Genomic DNA, 10291 nt, shown 5'->3' on the forward strand with positions numbered 1-10291 from the left:
CAGGCTTAGGAATGAGAATTTCTTATTCGGGCCTCTAAGGGCATTTTGGTCAATTTGATAAAATTATCAAAATTATGTGATATTTGAGGGTAGGGCTGTGGCAGATCAGATCCTTGGAGAGGTCGTGGAGGCCGAAGCTGAATCAGAAGAAGATCCCGCAGAAGATCCCGAGGAGGATCCAGCTGAGGACTTGAATGGGGACATGCGTGTCGATTAGGATAGTGATCGTTCGTTTTATTGTCTTTTGTGAAAAACTCTATGGTTTCAATTTTCATTGTTTATGTTATGGTTTGATATGTTTAGCATGCAATCTTTTGTCGAATGTCCGAGTTCTATGAATGGTTGATAATCACTTGGGCAAAGAATAGCCCAAGTGATTAGAGCTAGCGCAGGCCATCAAGCCGATGATGCACCGGATCCCGAGTAGCCAAATGAGAATACTGACATAGAGCTGGATATGCTGATGGATAGCCTAGATTAGGTTATGTTGTGAGGGTCTTTTTGATACTTTTTTGTAAAGACTTGGCAAACCTACTAAGTTGTAGGGCTTTTGTGTAGTTGTAGCAGGCAGATATAAAATCCCGATGTGTAGCTAGGGTTCTCTTCTTTTTGTATTTATTGTTTTTCTAACAAAATCCTTTTAGCATGATCTTCATGATCATTTTGTATTGCTAGGTTATATCCCTGAATGATTGACTGTCTGTTTTGAGTTGAATTGCTATGATATTCATTCCTTTTCCCTGTGTGCAGGAAACTTGTATACTAAAATGTTGTAAAGATTTTTGTATAGAGACTCACGATGGTGCCTAACAATCGTGCCAAGGGAGGTCAAGTTGTTAACCCACCAGACCCAACTGAGAGAGCAGTCGTTGACCAAGAGGCAGGTCATGGCCGAGGCAGAGGAAGGGGTCGAAGCCGAGGGAGAGGCCAAGGACAAAGAGAACAGCCGGAACAAAATATGGCAACTTAGATAGAGGAACTGAGTAGTATGGTGCATGAACAGAATGTTGGAAACACTTAGATGTTCGAGACATTGATGCGGAGATTCCCGGAAGCGCCACATAACCCCGCACCCCCAGCACCCCGGGAAGACGTTCGTCAACAATAGGAATTCCCGGCACAAGAAGACCCACTGGTGGGAGCAAATCCACCAGCTAATGCATCTAGAACAGAGCAGCCAAAACCGATCTCGAAATGGCTTAGCAGGAAAAATCCACTTGTGTTTGAAGGAACTTTGGAGCCCCATGTAGCAGAAGAATGGGTCAGCATGCGGGAAAGAATCTTTGATTTTGAGGCAGCTACCGAGAAGGAAAAGGTAATCTATGTTGTGTATATGTTGAGGAAGGACACCCGAATCTGGTGGGATATTGCTAGGAAGGGGCGTGACGTTGCACAGATGGAATGGACAGAATTCCTGACCCTGTTCAATACAAAGTTCTACAACCATACGGTGATAGATCGGAAGGTGGTTGAGTTTTCCAACCTAGTCCAAGGGTCATCTAGGGTACAGAAGTACATGCGCAAGTTTGCCCAACTCTAAAGATTTGCTCCGGATCTAGTACACACTGAAACCAACCGTGTACAAAAATAGCTCAGTTCATGGACACCGTGAAGACTAGCTTAGATACTTATGATGAATTCGGGGAGCGAGAAATTCGCCAAGAGTCATGGCTGGTCCAAGAGAAGAAAAAGCCCTACATAGCTGAGGGACGAGCACATGTCTCCAATGACCAAGAAAGGTACTCTAGCAACCAGAGCAGCCCTTCTGGACGGTTTGCTGTTGCGATTTTTCTTTTAGTATATGCAAGTGTACATAATTGTCTAACAAGTAATACAGTAGTAAGTAATTTTATCGTCTCCTCAAGAATTTCTTTAAGCTAAATATTATAAAAATTAACTCTACAATTTGGGTTACAAACACTTTGAATCGGTGCGAGTAATTAAGAATGTGTGAATTACTAAAAAAAATGAAAACAATTTAAACTAAATCAATGAGTAATTCTTTGTCAAATGAATGATGGAAATAGCTAGGAATACCAATTCTCCCTATTTTTTTAGTTTTACACCTAATGCTACAGCAAAGTTCTCTTATAACTAGGATTTCCAATTCAATGCACATGCCATTTTCCCAAATGCTTCTGTTAAAGTTCTATCAATTTAATTCACATATTCCTAAACTAAATTCAATTTCAAGAACATAATTTTAAGTATCAATTCTTCAAGTTTGCATGGTGAATAAAATATCCCTAAATTATCCACTAATCAACAACATAGTTATCAACATGCATCAACTAAGCCTATCCATTAATTTAAACCCTTTCGAAATTCAAATTAGCTCGTAACCCACTCAAGATTATCAATCTAAAGCAAGAATTAGCAATAAATATAGCTTAATTGAACAAGAGCAACTTAGCATAAATTTAAAATCAACAATTTGGGGTTTCACTACAAATTAGGTTTCATCAATATCCTAGCTTTAAAAAGTTGTTTCATACTCAAAATCAACAAAGAACCATAAACATCCACCATATTGTTCTATTAGTTCAAAACTTAGAGAAATAATACAAAATCAAAATAGAAGAAAGAGAGAGATTTTAGCCCCCAATGGTGGAAAGTTTCTTCTCCTCCTCCTCCTCTATTCTTGTTTCTCTTCTCTTCTCCATGTTTTCCCTTCTTTTCTTGGTGTTTTTCATCTAAAAAATGCAGAAAAAATGGTCTTCAATGGTGTTGGGCGGCTGGGTCATTGTTGAAGATGATGATTCTGTCTCTCTCTAGGGTTCCAAAAATGGGTATAAACCCTTCTTTTCTTCTTCTACACGTGGGGATCACCTTTCCCCAAGAAAAACATCAACTATTTAGCACCCATCCTCCATCTCATCATGTCATTCCACCTCATTTAATGACTTGCCAAGTATGCATAACTCATGTTGCTGACTATGCACACTTTTCTGCAGAAAAGTGGAAATGATGATATAGCAAAGTACCAGGATTTCAACTCCAAGGTACTTTCTTTGCACATTTTTCACCAAGCTTTCCAAACATCCTTTCTTTTTGCCTTCAAAAATAGATATCACATTTTTTTTAGATCATAATCTCATTATTTTCCCACAAGATTTATCATTAATTAAAACAAAATACACAGACAAAAATGAAAAGATGAAATGACTAAAACCACACAATGTTACACAAACACTCTATTTCACTTAGATTTTTAAGTTCAAAACCACAATTAATAACTCTAAAATATAGATTTATCATTTGCATACAGAGGCAACAGAAGTGTGGGGAAGAACAATACTCCAGGAAACTCTCGGTTTCCCATTGGTGGAAACAATAAACGAAGAATGGAGCCACCAAGCTGAAGTTCAAACATCAACAACCATCCAAGGAGAGAAAATAACTATTGGCCGCAATGCAACAAATGCAATCAATGCCACCCAGGCAACACTACAACAAAATAGGGGTTTTATGACTTTATTTGGGAGACATTGAAAGTCTACAATGTCTCCCAATTGGGAAGACATTGTAGGCAGGGGCATTGTAGGTATAGGTCTCATTTCTCCCACTGGGAGACGTGGGAAGTGTCCCACCTCTCCCAGTGGGAGACGATGGAAGTCTAAAAAGTTGGGAGACTTCCAACGTCTGACTTTCAACCTCTCCCACTGGGAGACGTGGGAAGTCTCCCACCTCTCCCAATGGGAGACATTGAAAGTCCCCCATATTAAAAAATAAATAAATTAAATAAATTTATAATTAATATTATTTAAATTTGATTTAATAATTAATTAAATTGAAATGATTTTAATATTAATTAAACTTAAATCAATTTAATATTAATTAAAATTAAAATTGACATAATTAATAAAATAAAAATATGCAAGAAACACAAAATTTGTTAGACATATTCAAAATTAACAAATATTGCATTGTGTATGAAGAAAGAGGTAAAAAAATAAAAAAACCAAATACAATATTTGTTAGACATATTCAAAATTAACAAATATTGCATTTATGTATGAAAAAAGAGGTAAAAAATAAAATAACCTATCAACGAGGTCGGTTACTTTGGATTATTGGTAACATATATGTCGCCCATTCTTGTCGCAACTCATCAATTTGTGCCTCTGTATATGCCGTACTTGTTAGCTGCAAAAAAATATAACGTAAAATATATTAATTAATTATTTGATTACATTTATATATATGGTTTCAAAAATAATTTGTAAATTTTAATTAATAATACCGTTCTTAAGTAATGTCCGGGACTCGCAGGTTCAATCAAATCCTTCAACATCCTCATTATGTAGTATCCACATGCCACATTGTCTGGTTGGTGTGGACACTAATCATTTAAAAGTATCAGTAATTCATTATTAAATTGAAACTTGTTACAAAATGCATACATATTATTCTACTTAAGTTGTAATTACTTACCTGAGGTTGCTTAATGCGTAGAGTGTCAGGGATCTCGACATCAGGAAGATTCATAGAGAAAAAAAGATTGAAAGCGCTTACGATCACTGATACAATCTCCTCATGGTTATTCAGATCTGAATTCACTGGATCACAACAATAAACATGATAAGCATATGGTGCCAAAATAAGCAACATCCAATGTTCACTGCATAAGAAAAACCAAAAAATTATAACTCAAATGTTAAACAAAGAAAGTATTGATATGGGTCGGAAAGATGACAACTTTTTAAACTTACCCATGGTTCAAAGGGACAAGCATAACTTGTTCTTTTGATTTTATGTCATTGCATCGTCTGAACAGATTTTGAACACGATCATCGAATGAACTCCCTTGAGTGGCTACAATATTAGGATTGACAAATAAAAACTTATTTTGGCGACCTTGTTGTACCACATATCTGTAAATGAACCTAATACAAAAATATGAAAATTGTTATATGATTGAATAAATCAAATTAGAAAATTAAATGAACGAACTTTGTGAGATGATGATATATACCTCATGTAGCTAACGACCACTGCTTGTCCAATCTTCTCCTTTCGAGCAAACTAAAGTATGTCATCCTTAAATATATAACAATGAGACATATCCTGGTCAAAAACTTCAGACTCTATGCCTAGATTGACACACTCGCCATCAGCCCAATGAGATACGATATTTTGTAATCGTTCCAATGGAGTGTGGGGCAATTGTGTTGGAGGAGTTTGTGGTCGTCTTCTTTCTCGTGGTTGTTGTGTTGATGGAGCTTTTGGTCGTTGTGATCTGGTCCTACTTGTAGAGGGAGCCTGTATACAACAATATCAACAATTATAAAAGAATGCAAACAAATAAATATAGAATTGTAAAGATAATTATGTAAAAATTTGGCATCACCTCATGATATATATCTTCAGATATAATGACCAAATCCTTAGGCCACGCTATTGGCGTCCCAATGGCTTGAACAACTATGTACATGTCCAAATCAAGATATGCAAAAGGGAGAGGAAAAGTTGGATTAATAACGCTAGTAATCATAACTTGGTAGTTGTTGCCTGTCTCTCTTTCAATGAGTTTACCTGATGCAACAACGTTTGAAACCGAACCAATTGCTAATTGGCATGCCCAGCCTTGCGCAAGAAACATATTATATACAAATAAACATGTTGAAACAGTAAAGAAATTTATTTGGTTTCAAAATATTCAAGAAATTTTAATTACCTCTTGCTAAAGCGGTTGTAGTGCAATAATTTGTTCTTCTGCTTGAGGCACTAGTGGGTTAGGAGTATAGTAGGATGCATGCGCTGGTGGCACTGGGGGGTCGGACACATAGTATGATGTTGGTGTTGGTGGGACTCCAACGTTGGATCCCGACCCACTCTGTTGGGCCATGAATTTTCTCAAGAGCTCATCTTGTTGCTGAAGGCGCTCTTCTAAACGTTGTGCTTGTTGACAATGCTCTTCTTCTTGTTTTCGAAATCTTTCTTCAAACTCCTTTCTAATGTCATCATTTGAAGAAAAGGCTTTCGATTTATTTTTCATTGAGGTAGGTGTTGGAGTATTCCAGTATACTGTGTGGGACACACCGTGTCCTCCAGCCCTAACACGTCCTCAGGGCTCAGGAGTGCCCAACGCCCTCGTGAGCACATCATCAGGGCCATCAGGTGCCCATTTACCCTCAGGTTGGAGTTGTCAGTAATGATCCTGTGAAACAATATTCACAGAAAGTTATATATAGAAGCTAATATATAATTTGATATATCAACATTATTAAATATGAACACTTACAATATTTTTTTGAATCTTAGAGGCCTCTCCAACTAGCTCTCCTTTTGCATTCCGACGACCCATGCTCCACAAGTCTGTCCTTTCAAGTTCAGTCAGACTTTTCCCACTTTGTTCCATTAACATCTCTTCAATATTGACATAGCCTCCTCTAGAGAGATTGTGATTGTATTTATTCAATGCTCGATAATTTTGCATCTCTTCTCTCTTTCTACGCCACTCGGGAGTTAATCTTGAGTTCACAAACTTTAACCATTCATCTGGAGTTATGACATTCTCAAATCCAAGTGGAATAGCTGGCGGGAACTCATTTGGGAATTTTTTCATAGCGTCATACACGTGTACCCTTGTGAGATTAGTCTTCCAATTTCGGAAGTACTTTCTCGCATCCATCAACATTTTTTTCTTATGTTTGGGGTCCAAATGATAAGTTTTCTGCAAGTTTGAAAGTAAGAAGAATCATATTATCAAAACAATATATATTTTAAAAACATTAAATGAATTATAATTAATAAAATCATACCTTCATTGTATCCCATATTACATTTTTATCCACCATACTAACATCGTTCCAAGTGTTAGTGTTGATGGACACAGTGGTTCGAACAATAGCTCCAAGTTGTGATGAAACATTACTTCTAGTCTCACCAACTATTTGACCATACTCATTGTATTCAACAGGTGTAAGATGTCCTTCACTCCTTTTTTTGGTGTTTTTAGACATCCATGTACGTCCTCTCGCAGTTTTTTGTTCTTATTCCACTGGCTGAGAATGAGGGCGATGCTCCCCCTCATCAGAACTACCACCAAAAGGATCACCCTCCATCTGTAACAACATAAATATAATTATTATAACAATTTTGGAACCTCATAATCATAAAAAAAAAGTTATACAAACATTTGAATTAAAGATTAAACAAAAATATGAAACTAAAAATTTCACATATCATAAACATATCAAACTCATTAAATGGTACCTCAAGACCCATTATCATCAACCCATAAACCTTCACTGTTTTCATGGAAACAAATACAATCATCATCAACTTCATCATTATCTTCTAGTGCGGTGAATGTGACAAGTTCTTCTTCGAGAGGTATATCATGTAAATCACCATCTTTAATGTTCCATTCTCTTGTTTGCGTTGGAAGACCAATTGACCATTGGTTGTTTGAAGGATCATTCACATAAAATACTTATTTGGCTTGTGAAGCTAATATAAATCGGTCAGCTTTGTGCCCAATTCGGTTTAGATTAACTAATGTGAAACCATAATCTTCATATATTATGTCGTTGTCACTTTTCACCCAATCACAAAAGAAAATAGGTACTCGAGTTGTGATATAATCTAACTCCCAAATTTCATTAACTACTCCATAAAAATTCATATCACATTCAACTGGATTTTTATCTTTTGCACTAGAGACTTGCACAGTTTTAGCAACAAGGCTAACACCACTGTTTTGTGTGTTTCTATTGTTATCGCGCTCCCTAGTGTTAAATAGAGTACCGTTAATCATGTATGATGAAAACTTGATGACATTAAGAGAAGGTCCTCGAGAAATCCACTTAGCGATGTCTGAACCCTTATTTGATGTGTTTTGTAATTCTGCCACAACCTATTAAATCAACATACCAAAAACAAATCACTAAAAAAAACCAACCATGTCATCTTGTAATTACCAATTAATGACAACTTTCCATAATCAACAAAATTTACCTTTTGTTCTATTTAACTACTAAAAGTTCGATAATGTTCGTCTTGTAACCATTTTGAGTTCCTTGACTTGGATGGAAATTTGGTCTTTATCCAATTAAAATGTTCCCTACAATTATACATATATGTTGTTAAACAACTGAACATACAAAATTACACAACTTAAACTAAAAGTATTATATGAATATAACTCACTCCATATAAGGTTGAATTTTATTTATATTCTGCAACACAAGACGATGCGCTTAATCTAGTATATCTCAACATACTGTGCATACAACGCTACCACGACGACTATGAATCTCAACATTTTCAACATCATTTAACCCAATTCTTTGTACACTAGTTAGGTATTCATAACAAAATGCAACTGCCTCTTCTACAATATAGCATTCGACGATGCATCCTTCTGGCCGAATTCTATTCCTAACATACCCCTTAAGAATCTTCATATATCGCTCAAATGGATACATCCATCTTAAATAAGCAGGACCACAATATCTTAGTTCTCTAACAAAATGAACTGTCAGATGGATCATTATATCAAAAAATGCCAGCGGAAAATATTTCTCCAACTCACACAGTACCTCAACAATTTCATCTCTTAACTTAGGTAACTTAAGTGGATCAATAACCTTACAACACAATGACTTGAAAAACAAGTATAACCTTGTGATTACATCTCGAACCTTCCTAGGCAACACAGATCGAATGGCCACTGGTAGTAAATGCTGCATTAGAATATAACAATCATAAGATTTCATACCAATCAGAATACAACTTTTCATGTCGACCAATGACCTTATATTTGAGGAATATCCGTCTGGAACTTTTATATTAAACAAACATCTACAAATTTCCATTCTTTCCTCTTTAGTAAGAGTGTAAGCAGCAGGAGGTAAATATGTTCGTCTCTTATCTGGTTTTGGAGTTAATTCATCACATATACCCATTGCAAGCAAGTCTTGTCTAGCCTTAATTCCATCCTTATTTTTCCCAGGAATATTCAACAAAGTGCCAATCAAACTATCACATACATTTTTCTCTATGTGTGTAACATCTAAATTATGGCGTATAAGTAAGAAAGGCCAATATTCAAGTTCGAAGAAAACAGATTTCTTTTTATAACACCCTTTTGACTCCTCCACAACCTTAGCCTTACAACTACGTTTCATCTTTACAGGTGTACGAACTTTAGGCTTCCCTAACTTGAACACAATTTTTGACATCTTCTCAAGTACTTGGATCCCATTCAATGGCTCAGGAGCCTCCTCAAACTCTTGTTTACCATTGAATGCCTTCTTCCATGTCCGAAGTTTATGCGTATTATGCAAGAACTTCCTATGTCCCATATAACATATTTTCCGAGAGTGTTTCAAGTATTCAGAACATGTTTTTTCTTCACAAACGGGGCAAGCCTTATATCCTTTCACACTAAACCCAGATAAATTTCCATAAGTAGGAAAGTCATTAATTGTCCATAATAAGACCGCTCTAAGATTAAATTCTTCCTGCCTATACGCATCATAAACCTTAACCCCTTCATCCCACAAAGTTTTCAAGTCATCTATAAGAGGAGCTAGATAGACGTCAATGTCATTACGAGCTTGTTTCTGTCCTGATATCAACAAGGTCAAAAGCGTAAACTTTCTCTTCATACACAACCATGGGGGTAGATTGTAAATAACAAGTATAACAGGCCAATAACTATACTTACTGCTAAGAGATGCGTGTGGATTAAACTCGTCAATCAAAAGACCTAGACGAATATTACGAGATTCATTTCCAAAAGAAGGCCACTTCAAATCAACTCTTTTCCAAGCTAGGGTGTTAGCTGGATGTCTTAATTTACCATCCTTTATTCTTTCATTAGCATGCCACGCCAAACTTTTAGCATGTTCAGCATTTCTAAACAATCGAATGAACTGAGGAATTGGCGGAAGGTACCACAAAATTTTGGCAGGTACTCCTTCCTTGACATTGTCACCATTTCTTTTATTTTGCCATCGTGACTCACCACAAGTAGGACATGATTTTGCGTCTGCGAAGATATTTCGATATAATATGCAATCATTAGGACATGCATGAATTTTTTCGTACTGCATGCCTAATGAGCATAACGTCTTCTTTGCCTCATAAAATGAAATTGGAATTTCATTGTCTTTGGGCAATAACTCCTTCAAAAAATTTAAATAAATAAGTAATTCTTTTATCACTCCAGCCATGTTTAGCTTTTAGATTGTACAACCTAAGAAGCGCAGATAATTTTGTAAATCTTGTACAACCAGGGTAAATTGGTTTCTCAGCACCATTAAGGAGTGTCTCAAACTTA

Source organism: Humulus lupulus, chromosome 1 (assembly GCF_963169125.1).
Source record: "Humulus lupulus chromosome 1, drHumLupu1.1, whole genome shotgun sequence".
NCBI lineage: Eukaryota > Viridiplantae > Streptophyta > Magnoliopsida > Rosales > Cannabaceae > Humulus > Humulus lupulus.